The following is an 18,623-nucleotide window of genomic DNA, read 5'->3' as shown; positions in this document are numbered from 1 at the left end:
CTCTTCCAGGCACCTCCAAGCCCAGCTCAGGTGGAAGATATCTGCTGTAGATCACTTTGTGGATCATGCCAGGTGGCCCCAGACTGTCCACAGGTAGAAGCTGAACTTGGTCTGCAGCAGGGCCCCTCCCAGGAGGCCCCCAGGGTTAGCACATGTAGTGGCTATCTTTGGACTGCCCCAGAGCACCACTTGGCCACGTCCATGAATGGCAAACCCACAGGGCAGACTGGGCAGGCACCAGAGCCATGCTAAAACGAATCCTGCTCTGTAGGGTCAGCCCCTGCACAACAGCTCTTCCACTGTAGTCATGGGCAGCCCTCACAATCAATCAGCCTGAGGGTCAATCCTTCCAATCAATGTGCAAACAGCAATAAAGGCTCAATTGCAATAGGAGGGCAAACACAACTCACACAAAGGACACACCTGCAGCACCCAGATCAGGTAACCAGGGAGACAGTGTCACTGGACCCCCACAGGACACTTACTACATAAGGCTACTCTACTAAGACCAGGAGACATAGCAGTTCTACCTAACACATAGAAACAAATACAGAGAGGCAGACAAAATTGGAAGACAAAAGAAATGTCCCAAATGAAAGAAGAGAACACAGCTCCAGAAAAAGAACTAAAGAAAATGGAGACAAGCAATTTATCACATGCTGAGTTCAAAACACTGGTTATAAGGATGCTCAATGATCTTGTTCATAACTTCAACAAAAAGAGATAGTAAACATAAAAATGGAGATAGAAAATGTGGAAAAAAAAGTCAGAAATGAAGACTACAGTAACTGAAATAAAAAACATATTAGAGGGAATCAACAGTATATTAGATGAAGCAGAGGTTCGAATCAGGATATAGAAGATAAGATTGTAGAGAACACTCAATTAGAACTGCAAAAAGAAGAAAGAATCCAAAAAAAGAAACGAGGATAGTTTAAGGGGCCTCTGGGACAACATCAAGCATACCAACATTTGCATCACTGGGGTACCAGAAGGAGAAGAGAGCGAGCAAGGAAATGAAAACCTATTTGAAGAAATAATGATGGAAAACTTTTCTAACCTAGTAAACGAAACAGACATATAAACCCAGGAAGCATAGAGTCCCAAACAAGATAAACCCAAAGAGGCCCACATCAAGACACATCATAACTAAAATGCCAAAGATTAAACAAAAGAGAAAATCTTAAAAGCAGCAAGAGAAAAGCAGTTAGTTACCTATAAGGGTGCTCCTGTAAGACCGTCAGTTTATTTCTCAACCGAAACTTTGCAGGCCAGAAGGGATTGGCAGGAAATATTCAAAGTGATAGAAAGAAAGGACCTACAACCAAGAATACTCTACTTAGCAAAACTATCACTTAAAACAAAGGACAGATAAAGAACTTCCCAGACAAGAAAAAGTTAAAGGACTTCATCACCACCAAATCAGTATTATAGCAAATGTTAAAAGGAGTTCTTGAAGAAGAAGAAGAAGAAAAAATATATATATATTGAAAATATGAATCATAAAATGGCAATAAATACATATTCAGGAACAATTACTTTCATTGTAAACGGAATAACTGCTCCAAGCAAAAGACATAGAGTGACTGAATGGATAAGAAAAACATGTTGCCTACAAAAAACTCACTTCAAATTGAAAGATACATACAGACCGAAAGTAAAGGGATGAAAAAATATATTTGATGAAAATGCAAAAAGAATACCTGTGGTAGCAATATTTATACCAGACAAAATAGACTTTAAAACAAAGGCTATAATAAGAGACAAAGAAGGACCCTGTAATCCTACTTTTGGGTATTTATCCGAGGAAACTGAAAACACTACATCGAAGGGACATATGTATCTATATGTTTATTGCAACATTATTTATAATGGCCAAGATACGGAGGCAACCCCGGGTGCCCATGAATGGATGAATGGATAAAGAGAAGGTGGTACATATATGCAATGGAATATTACTCAGCCATAAAAAAGAATGAAATTTTGCCATCTGCAACAACACGGATGGACCTAGAGAGTATTGTGATGAGTGGAATAAGTAAGACAGAGAAAGACAAATGCCATGTGATTTCACTTATATGTGGAATCTAAAGAACAAAATTAATGAACAAACAAAACAGAAAGAAACTCCTAAAAACAGAGCATTTTGATGGTTGCCAGATGAGCGGATGTTTGGGAAGATGGGTGAGGAAGGTGAAGGGATTGAGAAGTACAAATTGGTAGTTGCAGAGTGGTCATGGGGATGTGGAGTGCAGCACGGGGATTATAGTTAATAATACTGTAGTAATTACGTATGGTGTCAGATGGGTGCTAGATTTGTCAGGGCGATCACTTTGTAAGTTACATAAATATCTAGCCACTATGTTGTACACCTGAAACTAATACAGTGTTGTATGCCAACTGAATTGAAAAATTTTTTAAATTAAAAAAAATACAACCAATCAAAATAGCAAAGTTCAGAAATGGTGTGGCTAACCCAAACTTAAAACATATTGTTGAATTATTTTGTAAGTAAGTTCTCAAAAAATTGGTCCACTTTTGTTCAAAATTGGCTGGGAATCTTTAAACCAAGTATTCAGTGAATAGAGTGCTAAGAAACTTCAGTTTTTTAATAACTAGGTAAACAGAAATTACTGAAAATAGCCCTTGCAAGCAAAATGACATTGAAAAATATCCCGATAAAAACAGAATTTAATTTTCTTCTATAAGAATGATTTGGAATATCTTAGATTGTGAGAAGATTATTTATGAAATTCCTATTTTAATTGGGTAAATTTATGTTCTAACTGGGACAAAATGAAACCGAGAAAGCCTATGATTTTCCAACATATAAATTTGGTTAAAAATTCAAAAGAATCATAATAGAATTGACTGATTTAAAGTAATTTTCTTCTTGTAAATTTTTTTTTCAACGAAAGATGATTTGAATAGAGAGTAAAAGACAGTACCTGGAAATATTTTGGTAAAATTACTACATATTTAATATTTTTTAAACAGATGAGAAAATCCTCCATCTAGCAGAAACAGCTCTGAGCTTACCAGGTAACCCAAAAACTTGAAAGGAGTATTTTCTAAAAGTATCTGAGTTTACAGAGAAAAGGCAATCAAATATATCAAAAAACATAAAATTATTAACCACAAATGGAAATTTTTAAGATTTCAGTGAATTTTGTAACAAATTATACATTATAAAATCATACTGAAAAAAAAATAACTTTATTTCTGAAATATACCAGTGACAGGCTATAATAGTGTAGGTAAGAAATGACTTTGTGAATATTATCAAGGTTAATTATTCTGATTTTATTATCTTTTAATGCTGAGACTGAAAATAGATTTTAAATATTTACTTTAGTATGTATAATGTGTACCCCCCAAATTCAAGTTGAAACTTAATCCCTAATGTAATGGTATTTGGAGGTGGGGTATTTGGGAGATGATTAGATCTTGAGGGTAGACTCCACATGATCAGATTAATGTCTTTATAGAAATGACGCCAGAGAACAACCTTGCCACTTCTGCTGCACGAGGACAGTTAGAAAACCGTGGTGTCTGAACCCGGGAGATGGCTCTCACAAGACTCCAAATCTGCTGGCGCCCTGATTTTAGACTTCCCAGCCTCCAACTATGATAAATAAATTTCTGTTGTTTATAAGCCACCCAGTCTATGGCATTTTGTTACAGCAGTTGGAACAGATTAACACAACTAATCATTGTATAAAAATACTATTTTACTTTCAGAAATAGTTTTAAAAATCATATTAAATAGGACTTTCTATAGGTTCACCAATATAATAAAATTGAGTTACACATGAATAAATAAATATTTCTAAAATTCAAATAATTTTATATTTTGGTGCCTCCTTTCATTCTCATAACTGTCCCAGGTTGAAAAATAAATTATATGGTGAACTTAATTATTAATCTATAGTAAGTAACGTGATGTAGTATTGGATAACAAATATTCATACAGACCAATGGACAGAATGGAAGGTTCAGGAGTAGAAAGATATCCATCTTATATGGGTGCTTGGTTTATGAGAGATGTAGACATGCAAGGCAGTTGAAAATTTTTCAATAAACATTTTGATAATTGATATCAATATATGGTTATGGGATAACTGTATTAACATGTGGTAAACATGAAGGTCGACTCTATAAAAAATCAACTGCAAGTTGACTAAAATAAGCTGTAAAAGGGGAAATTATAAAACTAAGAATAGGGAAATAATTTCCTTACTTAAAAATAGGCAGTAATTATTTAAGTAAGACACAAGAAACATTACCCATAATTTATATTATTTAGGCATCAATGAATTAGTGTCATAATATATAAAAACTACTTAAATCTGGAGAGAGACAGAAAGAGACAGAGAGAGATAGAGAAAGAATGGAGATAAGGAAAACACAAAAAACATAAAACCCAACACCAGTGTGCGAAAGAGTAAAGAGGTACTTCAGGAAGAAGAAAATTCACATAGTTAATAAACGTGATAAGGTGCTAACTTCACTTATCAGAGAAATACCAAGGACAATGATAATTTGAAACAACTGTATGTCAACAAATTGACAAAAACTTTTTTTTTTTCGATCTGACAATATCAAGCAGAGTGAAGATATAAACTAAGTTTTTGATATCACACTTAGGTTTAAATCTATCTTCACAGAGATATTTGCCAATAAGGGGTTAATATCCAAAATATATACGGAACATATACAACTTAACACCAAAAAGACAATTCGATTAAAAAATAGGCAGAGGCCTTGAATAGACATGTCTTCAAAGAGGACATACAGATGGCCAATAGACATAGGAAAAGATGCTCAATATCACTAATTATCAGAAAAATGCAAAATAAAACCACAATGAGCTAACACCTCACACTGTCAGATTGGCTATCATTAAAATATCAACAAATAACAAGTATTGCTGAGGATGTGAAGAAAAGGGAAACCTTGGGCACTGTTGGTGGGATTGCAAATTGGTACAGCCACTATGGAGGTTCCTCAAAAAATTAAAAATAGAATAGTCACTTAAAAATAGAACTACTATATGATCTAGCAATCCCACTTCTAGGTATTTATCCAAAGAAATCCAAAACACAAACTCAAAAAGATACATGCATCCCTATGTTCAGTGCAACATTATTTACAATAGCTAAGATATGGAAGTAACCTAAGTATCCATGGATAGACAACTGAATAAAGATGTGGTACATATATTCAATGGAATATTACTGGGCCATAAAAAATGAAATCTTAACATTTGTGACAACATAAATGGACCTAGAGGGTATTATGCTAAGTGAAATAAGTCAGACAGAGAAAGACAAATACCATGTTATTTCACTTATATGTGGAATCTCAAAACAAAATAAATGAACAAACAAAACAGAAAGAAACTCAAAGATATAGAGAACAAACTGATGGTTGCCGAGGGGTTGGGGGGTTGGAGGGCTGGGTGAAAAAGGTGAAGGGATTAAGTACAAATTGGCAATTATAAAACAGTCACAGAGAAGTAAAGGATGGCATACAGTCAATAATAGTGTACTAACTATATATGGTGTCAGAGGCATACTAGACTTATTGGGGGATCACGTAATAAGTTGTACGTGTAACCACTCTACTGTACACCTGAAACTAATACAATATTGAATGTTAACTATAACTGAAAAAACACTTTTTAAAATAACAATTTAAAACAAAAAATAAATTTATAATTAAATATATCTTCACAGATCACCACATTTGTGAGTCACAGCAAATTAATTAACTGAAGTTAATTGAAACACAATGTCCTCATGTATAAAACTTGTGTTAATAATAGTATTTGTTGATAAAGTTTTGAGAGCCAAACAAAATATATGCAGAAGCTTGGAGTGAAGTGCTTAAAAGTGACTATTCTAGGCCAGTCAGTGTGTGTTCAGACCCTGGCTGTGTCTATAGCCATGAGACCACGAGCAGATTGGTGCTTCGATGTTCTCATCTGAAAAATTGGGATAATAATTGCAATAAACTCACAGTACTGCTGCACGATTTAGATAATAAGAATGCTTAGAACAGTGCTTAACAATTAGTAATTGTCCGATAATTATTTATTTTTATTATTAGAGAACAATACTTTGAAAGTACCTGGCACATAATAAACTTTAACTATTAATAGTAAACGTTATTAATATCAAGTTTGAAAAATTAGATACCACTATTAATTCTACAGTCATTAGAGAATAATATGACATACTATGAATAATGTTATGATAATAAATCTGACAGGTAAAACTGGCAGATTCCTTAAAACATATCACTTACCCAAACAAACACAATAAGAAATAGAAAGCCTGAATAGCCTCACACGTGTTAAAGAAATTTAACTCACAATCAGAAAATTTTCCACACAGAAAATTCTAGTTCCAGATGGTTTCACTGTTGAATTCTACCAAACATTTAAGATTAATATCAATATTACAACATATTTTTCAGAGGATAGAAAAGGAACTCTATGCCCTCACTTTCTAAGGCCGGCATAATTATTACCAAAACCTGTCAATGATATTACAAGTAAAACAAAACAGAACTACAGACCAAGACCCCTCAGAAACAAAAAAAAAATTAGAAAATCAAATCAGCAATATATCGAAAGTATAATCTATGATGACTAAATAGGTTGATTCCTAAAATGCAAATTTCATTTAACTGAAAAAAATCAATAAATGTAATTCAACATATTAATAGAATGAAGGGTAAAAAGCATAGAACTATCTCAATAAATTCAGAAAAAAGATTTGACAAAAATTCAGCACCCATTCATGATACAGGCTCAGCTAATCAATTGGGACATAAGGGAACCTCCTCCACATGATTCAGGGTATGAGATTGAACAGCAGCTCCAAAAAAGATATTTTCATTTTTCATTCCCAGAAACTGAATGTCACCTTATTTAGAAAAAGAGTTTTTGCAGATATAATTGAACTAATATGAGATCATCCTGGATTAAACTTATTATCTCACAGTTGTGATGCTAAAAGTAGGCCCAAAAGTCCAAGAAACACAAAGAGGAGAAATGTATTATACAGAGAAGAGGAGGAGGCAATGGAACCGTGGAGGCAAGGACTGGATTGGTGCTGCCACAAGCCAATGAATGCCGGAAGCAGGAAGAGGCAAGGAACAGAGTGCACCCTTCAGTCTGCAGAGGGCGCATGGCACTGCCTAAACCTTGATTTCAGACTTCTGGCATCCTAATTGTGAGACAATAAATTTCTGTTGTTTAAGCTACCCAGTTTATGGTAATGCGTTAAGGTAGCCATAGGAAACTACTATTGAGTATTTAGAAAATCCTACAGCTAGCATCATGCTTTAATAGAGAACTATTGGACACTGTCCTCCTAAAGTAAGGTACAATGGAAAGTTATTTGAAATCACCACTGCTATTCATCATTTTAACTGGAGGCTATAGCCAGTGCAATAATGCAACAAAATAAAAGGCAAGAAAAGGAAGAAAGAAACTATTTTTACCTGCATACTCGTACAACATGATTATCTATGCAGAAAAGTCCACAATACATAACAAAATTTCTAGAAATGAAAAGGAAATTTAGCAAGCTTACAAGATACAAGGTCATTATAAAGTACTCAACTGTATTTCTGTATACTAGCAGCAAACAATTGGAAAAAAAAGTTCAAAAGTTCCATTTACAGTAGCATAAAAATATAAACTATTCAGGAATAAATTTAACAAAAGCCATGCAACCATTGTGTCTTGAAAAAACATCCATGAAACACTGTTGAGATTTTTAAAAATCTAAATAAACCGAAATATGTTACATGTTCATGGACTGGAAGACAAAATTGTTAAAATGTCTAATGCTTTCAAATGTATCTATAGATTCGATGCAATCCCAATGAAAATCCCCATAGGCTTTTAAAACATACTATTTAATTCTAAAATAAAAATGAAATGAAAAGAATCTAGAATAGCCAAAAATTGATTGTAAATCTATCTGAGCGATTTACGTGCCTGATTTTGAAATTCACTATAAAACTGAAGTAATCAGAGTGTAGTATTAGAAAAAGATAAAGCGATAGATAAGCAGGACAGAACAGAAATTTCAAAGTAGAAAATATTTTCAACAAATGGCACTGAAACAACAAAATGGAGAACGGACAGACAGGAGAATGAATAAACAAATTATATCATATTCATACAACAAAATGTTTCTTGCCAAAAGATGAAACTACCGATATACGAGTATGCATCAACATGGATGAATCTAAAAATCATTGTACTGACCCATACACAAAAGAGTACACACTAAATAATTCCATTTATGTGAAATTCAACAACAACAAACAACTAATCTACACCCTGTTTCCCTGAAAATAAGACCGAGCCGGAAAATCAGCTCTAATGCATCTTTCGGAGCAAAAATTAATATAAGACCCAGTATTATATTATATTATAATATAATATAAGGTATTATATTATATTATACTACATTAGATCTGGTCTTAGAGTAAAATAAGACCCAGTGTTATATATTATATTATATTATATTATATTATATTATATTATATTATATTATATGTATTATATATTATAAATTATATTGTACATATTATCTTATTCATATTATATTACATTATATTATATTATTATATTAAAGACCCAGTCTTATATTATAGTAAAATAAGACCGGGTCTTATATTAATTTTTGTGCCTAAAGGAGCATTAGAGCTGATTGTCCAGCTAGGTCTTATTTTAGGGGAAACACAGTAGTAATAGAAATAAGAACAGTGGTTAATCTAAAGAGGATGAAGATTCACTAAGGGGAGAAAATGGAACTTCCTAGTAAGATGGAAATGATTTATATTTTGAATGGACATAGCAAGGTGTATTATATGTCAAAATTCATCGAATTTTACAATTTTTAAAAACCTACATGAAAATAGTGAAATGAGAAAAATATTAAATAAGACATAAATACTCAAGTGGAGCAGGAAGAAAATGTACCAAGTTTGGCAATAACGTAGTATATTGCTTCCATTGGATATAACCCCATTGGATATAACCCCAAATATATCTTTTTTAATAAAAGGAAAAAATGCAGAAATGTTAGTTTGATATTTTGGTGGCATTTTTCCATCAGAATATTGCTAATTTAAAATCTGCAGCTGAGAAACTTAAGTCAAAAATGACGGCTGAGAGGCTGAGAAGTTGAGCAGAGCTTTAGGTGGTTGTACAGGATTTAAGAGACAAAAATTAGATTCAGTACAGGACAAGGATTGTCTTCATAAGACGCCCCCACCCCCCAGGAGTTCTTTTTTGTTTCTAGGATTTACCCCACGGTTACTGAAGTTTTTCAGGAGTCAGATGGTATGTTCACATGGCAAGCCTGCCTTTCTGTACTAGCTCCCTACATCTGCAACAAATCACTGATCTCCAGCCAGAGTTCAGAGGAGGGCAAGAAGCAACATAGAGCTCTCCAGGAGTTCCACAGGGGTGGTCACACCTGTATCATCCCCAACTTCTGGATCCCAGCCGATGCTACTGATACTAATATCACTGCTGGGTCTTGTTTTCTACCGCTCAGCGCTGCCTACCACTCTGGTTTCTCTTGAATTAGCTCAATTAATTACAGGAATTCAGGGACATTCTTTAATCTCTCATGGAAGTCTCCTTTTGGTGGGGGGGGGGGGAGTGTAAAATACTTTATTCAATATACAGAGTTTGCTTCCACAGCAGTAGTATTTAACCAGGGTTATTTTCTAAACTCCACATTATAGCAGAGGTATTTTCTGCAGTTCTTGCTATGAAGAACATAGATGTCACAATTCTAGGAACTCTCTCTATACCATTACATACTAGTTCAAGTGTCCTGTACCTCAGTTTAGAAACAGAAGAATTTGAGGGTGTGCGAGCAGACATAATTCTAATGCCAGGCCCTGCAAGCTTTCCATTTACATCTGTCACTTCTGTCTGAGGCCTGTCATTTCTCTGAAATTTCAGTGACATATTGTAATACCAGCTCAAAATTCTCCATTCCTTTTTCTGGCATTGCATTTCCAAAAATGTTTCTAGATTCTGGTAACATCAGTTCAGAACTCCATTTGAAAGCCAATCCCACAGCAGGTAACCAGCTTCGAGGGCCTTCCGCGCTAAGGAAAAGGGCTTTCATCATATTACGTGAGGCTTCCAAGACATCCTCTCCCATGCCTAAACAACTCTAATTTCTTGCCAAAGTTTTCACTCTCAAAGCTTGGTTATACTCCAATTTCCACATTTTCCTATCACCATGTGGTTTTTTAGCCTTCCTCTAGTAAAAACGCACACAGGGCTTCAGGGCCTGGTTATCCACCTCAAACATTGAGTCTTAAAACGTACAACTCGCAAAAGTTCCATTTAAGACCTCAGAGAAGTTTCCACAATATCACTGACTTTGAGGTTGTGTATTAAGGGTCATCAAAGGTCTGCCTGATCTATCTCAGTTTCTGATTGCCTCACATCCAATGATTTAACAGACCTGGTGAGAATCCATTCTTGATTTAATTCTAAGGGATGGTGTAATGCAAAAGATATCTACATATTTCCCCTAGTACAAAAATCTTATGTGAAAAAGTACACATCACTGAAGACTCCTGGATACTTCAAGTTTGAAAAAATTTAGCTCTAAGTACCTCTTGCATCCTTTGAAAACCCAAACTGTTTCTAGAGTTTCTCTGAACTCCTTAATTTATTTTATTTTTTAATGGTAAGAAAATGTAATCTTATTTTTTATCTGCTCTGCTTCTATGTCCGTGCTTTGGCTGCATTTCTGCTCAGCCTCCATACCTCTCAATCAATGTGCCCTTTCCACAACCACACTGTGGATATTGTATGTTCCTGAGTAAGTAAAAGTTTACAGGGAGGGCTCGAGGAGGGGCTTGATGAAGGAGTGCACAGCCTTCCATCATCTCCCTAGCTCTTTCCTACTGCTGACCTCCATGCCTAAAGCTTCCACCTATGCTCTGTTCTGGGTTAAAAACCCTGAGAACTGAGTGTATCTATTTCCCCTGCTCTCTCTCAGGTGCTTGCCTCACCTTGGTCATCCTTCCAGAATTTTTTCTGAAAAAAATATTGTTCATTGACACTGGTTGAGGACCAAATATGCAAGAAGTTTGCTTGGTAGGCATTATGTAGTATTCACTTAGTAATTTTCATCCTAGTAAGGAAAGTGTACTCAGTTCTTTATCTTTCCCTAATTTCCCCAGTCCAATTGTTACATCATTGTCTGCCCTGCTGACTATCTTAAACGCTCTTACCAATTATTTCAAGGATACATTCTTCAGTATCCTAGATGTCTAAATTCCCCCTACTCAGTGACCTCAGAACACACTGACCAACTCAAGACCTCACACTCTTACCCCAAGTGCAATTCATTTTTTTCCTTTGGTGTTTGTAGTTCATAGAGGAAGAAACAGAATTGTGTTGGCTTGTTCTATTATATATGTATGCTTTCTAAATTTAATTTTGCCTTTTTCTACCATTTGGTAAATATTCTATCCATCCTATTCACTTCCAATCACAATTCTCAAAGCAGTTATTCTATATTTTAATTTTTCTACTTAATCTTATAATTCTTCCAAATCTAATTTTTAGTATCGGGACCACACTCTATATAGAGCTTCAAAGTAAACAGTAATAATCCCAGCCACATACCATCCTCTCTTCTGGAATCGTCACTGCTCTCATACCATTTTCAAATGTTATCCTCTCTTGCCAGAGTGTTCTCAACCAGGAATACAATTTTTTTTTCCAAGCATTATGGGTGGTTGTATAAATTTAAAGAACTTTCTGGAGACCAGCTTGGCAATATATGTCAAAATGAAAAACAAGTACTACATGTAATTCAAAAATGGTATTTTCCATGAAATAGTCTAAAGGAAATACTTCTAGAAGAAGAAACATCTGAGGATGTTCCTTAGAATTTTAAAAATAACAGTCACAAGTAAAGGAAAGAAAAAACATGATCTAAGTACCTACATGTGAAGAGACAGGCTATGTAAATTATGATGTGTACATATGCAACAGAATCAATTTTGCTCAATATATTGATGTTCTATCAAGTCTTGTAGTTCTTGTGATCCTGTGCAATAGACATTTTTCATAGTTTGGATAACCAGCCTCCTTTCTGTTAACATCCTGGATACTTCTGGGAGACAATGGCCGCCTTCTCTTAAAGAAACCAAAGAAGCTTGATCTTCTTTTCCCCACCGGTATACAATCAAGAGGCACACATAAGGCAGTCTTGACCAGTTTGAGTGCCGTCTCGCAGGATTTGGGAATTTGAGCTACTAACACTGGATGGATGGCGAGCACATTCGTTATGGTTTACTGCAGAACATGACACTGTCCTGCACTGCCCTGTAGTTAACCACTGCCTGACGTTCACAGGATCCTTGTTTCCCATGCCGGGACGTCTGGCTCCCACTAAATGCATATTTTTCATGAATGGACACAGTAGATGATCAAATGTATATATTATTTAGTGGGAAGACAACTAACAAATTTCTGTTCTATTTTGTCCATTTATTTCCTGAAAACTTTTTCTGGATGAGTCTAGTTAAACGTATGTTTCCCAACTCTTTAGTTTTATTGCAAACTGGTATCTGTCAGTTGCCATGCCCATTACATTTTACGCTATGAAATAGTAGTTCCCCTGCATTTTTCCTGCTGCAGGCATAAATGAACACATTCCATATGTGACACACCTCCATGATATACCCAAATTTTCTATATCTAACCTTGCTAATTTTGTTGAGAAATCAATCTACTTTTTTTTTTGTTTGTTTTTGTTGCCACAAATCCTGAAGGAATAGCAGTATTCATCCAAAATAACTGACTACATATTTCAATTATTTTTGTTATGTACATATATCTGTTATGGGGCTTGCAGAACTTCAAGCTTCTTAGTTCTGCAACCCCCCAAAAAGATAAATACATTGAAAATCACATCTATATATATCACAGTCAAATTTCAAACACTAAAAATGAAGGAAACAATCTTAAAAGTAACAGAAAAAGGACTTCTCACATTCATGGGAAGTGCGATAAGAATGATAGCTGACATCTCATCATGAACAGGGGAAATACAAAGTTAATGGACAACCTCTTTAAAGTGACGAAACTAAAAATTACCAACATAAAATTCTAGTTTCAGCAAAATAGCTTCACAAAATGAAGACTAAATACAAAAGTTTTCAGGGAGATCTGAGTTTTTGTCTAGTAGTATTTCTCTTTAGCCTGAAGAAGTTCCTTTAGCATTTGTTTGGTGGGGTCCAAACAAATTTTCTTGGTATTTATTTATCTGAAAAATTCTTTATGTTATCTTCACTATTGTAAGTTAAGTTTATAAATTACACTTTACAGAAAATTAACAAACTTAAGTATATAATCAGATGCATATTGACAACTGTATACACCATCTAACTCCCACATCATTCAAGATATAGAATATTTCTATCACTCCAGAAAGTTCTTTGTACCCCTTTGAATTCAATCCCAGCTTGTTACCCAATCAATTCATCTGAGTTATATCACTATATATTATTTTTTCCTATTCAGGAACTTCATATAAACAAGTCATAAAGTATGTACTTTTTTTATTTCTAGCTTCTTTGACATAGCATAATGTTTTTTGAGGCTCACCAATGTTTTCTAAATCAGCATTTCATTATTTTTTTATTGATGAGTAATATTCCATTTTATAAATTATGCAACCATTCACTTGTGGAAGGATATTTGGGTTATTTCCATTTGGGGCTATTATAAATGAAGTGGTATACTTGTGTGCACATCTTCTTGGACATACATTTCTATTTCCTCTGGAAAAATACCTAGGAATGAAATTTCTGGGTTCTATGGTAAGTGTATGTAAAGAAAATGCAATAAAATCCACCAAAGTACATTTTACTCTACTATTAGCAAAATATGAGAGTTCTAGTTGTTTCCTAGTTGGCCAATACCCTTTTTGATCGTAGTCACTCTAGTGGTTATGAAATAGTCTGTCATTATGATTTTAATTTGCATTTCCCTAATCACTAATGCATTTGAGCACATGTTCGTGTGCTTATTGGCCAGTCCTGTCTTTTTTGTGAAGTGTCCAAACAAGACAGGACTTATACCAGAATACATAACCAACTCTTATAACTCAATAATAAGAAGATAAAACCTCTAAAAAAACAATGGGCAAAAGACCTGTTCAGTCTCCTGAATATAGACATGGCCACAGAAGTCTAAAAAGGAACCACACTATCTCACAAGCTATATGTAAAGTAAGGCAAACAGTGGATTATCTGAAATGATGAGGTTATTTCACTGACAAGCTAGAACTCTGTGTTTATGTATCAGGTGTTATGATCAATAAATAACACATCTTTTTTGGGTGTTGTATTGCCACATGACAATATTAAAATTAAATATTTGTCTGGTGCCTAACAGTCTGGTGCCTTTTAAAATATATTATATTATTTACTACTAAAATAATTCTATAAGGACAAAGATTATTAGTTTTCCTGTTTTGCTTTCCTTTTTTCCTGCAAATTTGTGAATTCCCTGGGTCAAATAGGAGGTAATAATTTCTAGAGGAGTGACAGAAACCTAGATCCTCTGTCCTCATAAAAATGTATCTACTCACTGTAACCAAATATTAATTCCATTCTTGAAATAAAGTGCAATTTTTAACATACATGTATTCAAAACTGAATTTGCAAAGAGGAGAAAATGGGCAATCCTTACTCTCAGTCTTCATGTACCATTACACGCTTTTCTGCATGTTTGAGAGGAGGTAAAAACTCTACATTTAAACTTTACTGCATTAAAGGAGGGCTCTTAGTTTATTTCATATTAGCATTCATTTTCTAGATTTTCCTCTCTGACTAGAAATATCACTTGAACTGCACTCACCATGGCAACAAAACAGCTGAAGATTCTTACAGCTTGCCTAGTGAAGAAAAATACTTGAAAATATCCTTTGATGCTAAAATTGGTTTTGTTTTCACAGTACCACATGAAGCAACTGAGGATGAGGGATGCCACCATACATTTCAGATGAATTCAACCAGCAGGAGCATTGAGGATCTACAACAAATAAAAGGAAGGAAGAAAGGGAGGATAGCAGGGAGGAAGAGCAGGAAGAATGGCTATCCCATGTTTATATACTTGAACACACATTTATAACATGGGCTCCCACAAACCATGCTTCACTTACATCACTGCACTCTCTTTGCTGATGGATATTTCCTATTTATCTGGCTGTCGCCTCCAATTAGACTATAATTTTTTTGAGAGCAGAGACCCCTCCTTATTCATCCTCAAACAACCAGCATTCTTGTCGGATAAAAGAATAAATTAAGATTTTTATTTAAAAAATCAAAAAACACAAAAACTAAAGAATAGTTCACGTCAAACAACTTTAGAAATCTTGTCATGAAAGGAATTGCAAGAATACTCTTTTCCTTGCAATTATTATTTGTGCAATATTTGTGGCAAAACATGTTAATCAGGCTCTTTTCCTCTTTCTCCCAAGATAGGTGGCAAAGCCCTTCTGTCAAAGGGCATTGGCTCAGAGGGTTAATACCTGATTGAGTTAAACTAAACAGTTGGAAACATAAATATCTGGCCAAACAAGTGAGGTAATGGATTATAAGGCTACATTGAAATTATGATATTTAATTATTTTTTCTCGTGGTTACTTCTTCTTTATGTATATAACTGCAATTTGATTACATATCTTAAAAAATGGCTAAGTTGAAGATATGTATTTAAAAATGGTTTGCTTTGGCCCTTCCAACATCTGAGGGCACAACGAGAAGACGGTTGTCTATAAAACAGGAAGCAGGTTCTCACCAAACATCCAATCTATCAGCACATTGATCTTGGACTTTCCAGCCTCCAGAACAGAGAAAGGAATTTCTGTTGCTTACAAAAAAAATCAAATTAAAAGAAAACATATAAAAAGTTTGCTTTGTTTCCTGTGCAGGACAAAGTTTCCTGAAAACTTAGTTTTCAGAATCTAATGGCCAGGTGGATAATTCTCTGATCTTGCCTCCTAGTCATCAACAAAAACTGGTCTACATTTTGGGAGGTGTATCAGTGGTGTGCTGTTAAATGTTTAACAATCCAGGAGAGAAAAGAAAAGGCCATGTTTGCAGTGTTTGCCAATTTCTATGGTGTAAATACTTCTACCATGACCAATTTCAAACCGACAACACAATGTCACTGAATGCAGAGTTGGGGAAAATGTGCAGTAGTGCACCATAATATAGCAGTTCCGCCACAGAAACGTCATAGTTGTGAATAATCTCAAGAGCATAGATAGTAGTAAAATAGATAATAAGTGATAAGTCTTGAGTATTGATTATTTTTGACTTATAGTTATTTAATTATAAGTTTACATAACTTAATTTGTAATAAAGGCTGTTAAAACTTTAACAATCATGTGTAATGGATTACGAAGTGGGCAGGAGCCCACCTGAGCACATCACTGGATACTGGCTCTGTAGTTCTGTCTTAGATGACAATGGCCCGGGGGTATGTTACCTGATTCCTTAACATCGCACCTCTTGGCCTGAGTAAGGAGGTATGCGGTCTTCCCTTCCTTGTACAACTGAGGCACAGAAACACAGCAGCAGGCATGCTATGTATTGTCTCTGTAAAACTAGGATTATTGAGAAAAAGTAGAGGTAGAGAAGTATTGTGCAATGTTCCCATATTCTCTCATTCTGCAAAGGCACCTTGTTTTGGGCAGAGCTGACCAGACCGAGGAAGTGCACCAGTAAAAGGATCCAATCCCCAGCACCAGTCTGTGTATTATAGAGAAAAGAGAGCAGGGAACATGCAGTTTACTATGTACCAATGGGAGCTTCCTTCAGAAGAAATAACCTTGTTTGAAAATAAGAGCTTCTGGAGCTATTCTTTCATTGAATCAACTTGTACATGTTGAATCAGATTCTGGTGTGCTCCTGATAGGGAAGAGGAAATGAGCCCTAGAGCATTTTGGATGTGCTTTGCTTCACCCCACACCAAGGTAAGAGATTCCCCAATTAAGTAGACTTGGCTCTAATTGTTTCTTTCCTCAGGCTAGATTTTAGCTTATTCAAGTCATCCAATTTTCCTAAATGGTGTAGAGAGATTCCAGAAATTCTTGGATCTCCTTATGAGGTAGATTGTAGGGTTAAGGTCTGCTTGTCAGGCCTGAACTGCTTAAAAGAAGGATGACTTCACAGTCAATTCTGTGCCATTGATAGCCTGGCCAGAAGATGGAAAGTGGAAATGGGGATAACTGAGAGAGGTTCTGCAGAACCAGCAAGCACCCAGGAATGTAATGGAGCATTGAAGGTGACCAGGCTTTCATCAAGTTAAAAGGAAATGGGCTCCTTATTTTACTAGCTACCGTCTGTAGCAGAAATTCCAGCAGAATGTCCAGGGAGTGACTTTAACCTACTACTCTACAGAGAAGATCAGTAAAAATAAACACACAGAACCAAACCATGAATGGAAAACCCTTACTCTTCTGCTACCACGTGATGAAGTGAGCACCTCCTCTGCCCCTCCGCCCCCAGCCATACACCCAGGGGTCATCTTGTGCAGAGGAATGAGGATGGGGTAGTATTAGAGACTGAACGTGTTTCCATAAGAGCACAGAGAAATTCCTCAAAGGACTATTTGAATTATCCCATGGGACTGAGTTTAATACATTAGGGTTAAATTATATTTTCCCATTTCCCAGTGGGAAGGCAACTCCAAGGGAAAGGAACCTATTTCAAATAAGAGAGAAGAAAAGAAGCTAAGTTTACATTACACATTTGAGTCTGATATTGATAAATCCATGACTTTTCCATAAAATACTCTTAGCAATCCAAGCAAGTTTCCATACAGAGGTGGTACCAATCTTAGTCCACCCACTTTGGTGTGCAAGACGTTAAATTTTCTGTATTCTTTTAATACTTGAACTTATTACTATTTAACATTCTTCCAAATACTGGTGGGAAATCAATTAATATATCAAACATTCCCCTTAAAAAAAACCAGATATCTTCCATTTCTACAAAGAAAATGAAATTCACAAAAAAGTCCATGATTTGCCATTGGGTAATGGAACTAGTATGTAGCCCAAGCCTCCTAATGCCTATTGTGATGTTTCCTCCCCATTTATTAGAAACACTTTCCGTGCTGTTACTCACTTGTTCCAAGCCCAGAAATCCTGTTCTTTAAGAGAATTTACAGATTTCCTGCCTCTCACCAGCAACTCTTGTATTTAATTAGTACTTTGAATCAGGCTTTGAATGTAAGATTTAGAAAGACCAGAATCAGATGTCAGGCAAAAAAAAAAGGGCTTCTTCATCAAAGTTCCTTTCATTTGTATACAACAAAATATTACCAAATAATCCAAATATTTTACCTGCACTGATTTCAAAGCTCTTTGCTGATGAAAGTAGCTGGGATGAAAACAACAGCCAAAAGTATTTAAAGAGAGTGTTCAAATTCTAGATATTGGATATCTTATTTTCTCATTTATTCTTGTTGCATTTTGATAGTCTTTTATTTCTTCTTTTTGGAAAGGTTTGATGTTTTCTTTGTCGATTTTTGT

This window comes from Rhinolophus sinicus, chromosome 16 (genome assembly GCF_057876585.1).
Source record: "Rhinolophus sinicus isolate RSI-liver-muscle chromosome 16, RSI-T2T, whole genome shotgun sequence".
NCBI classification, from domain to species: domain Eukaryota; kingdom Metazoa; phylum Chordata; class Mammalia; order Chiroptera; family Rhinolophidae; genus Rhinolophus; species Rhinolophus sinicus.
The sequence above is the reverse complement of the archived record's forward strand: the minus strand, read 5'-3'. Positions refer to the sequence as shown.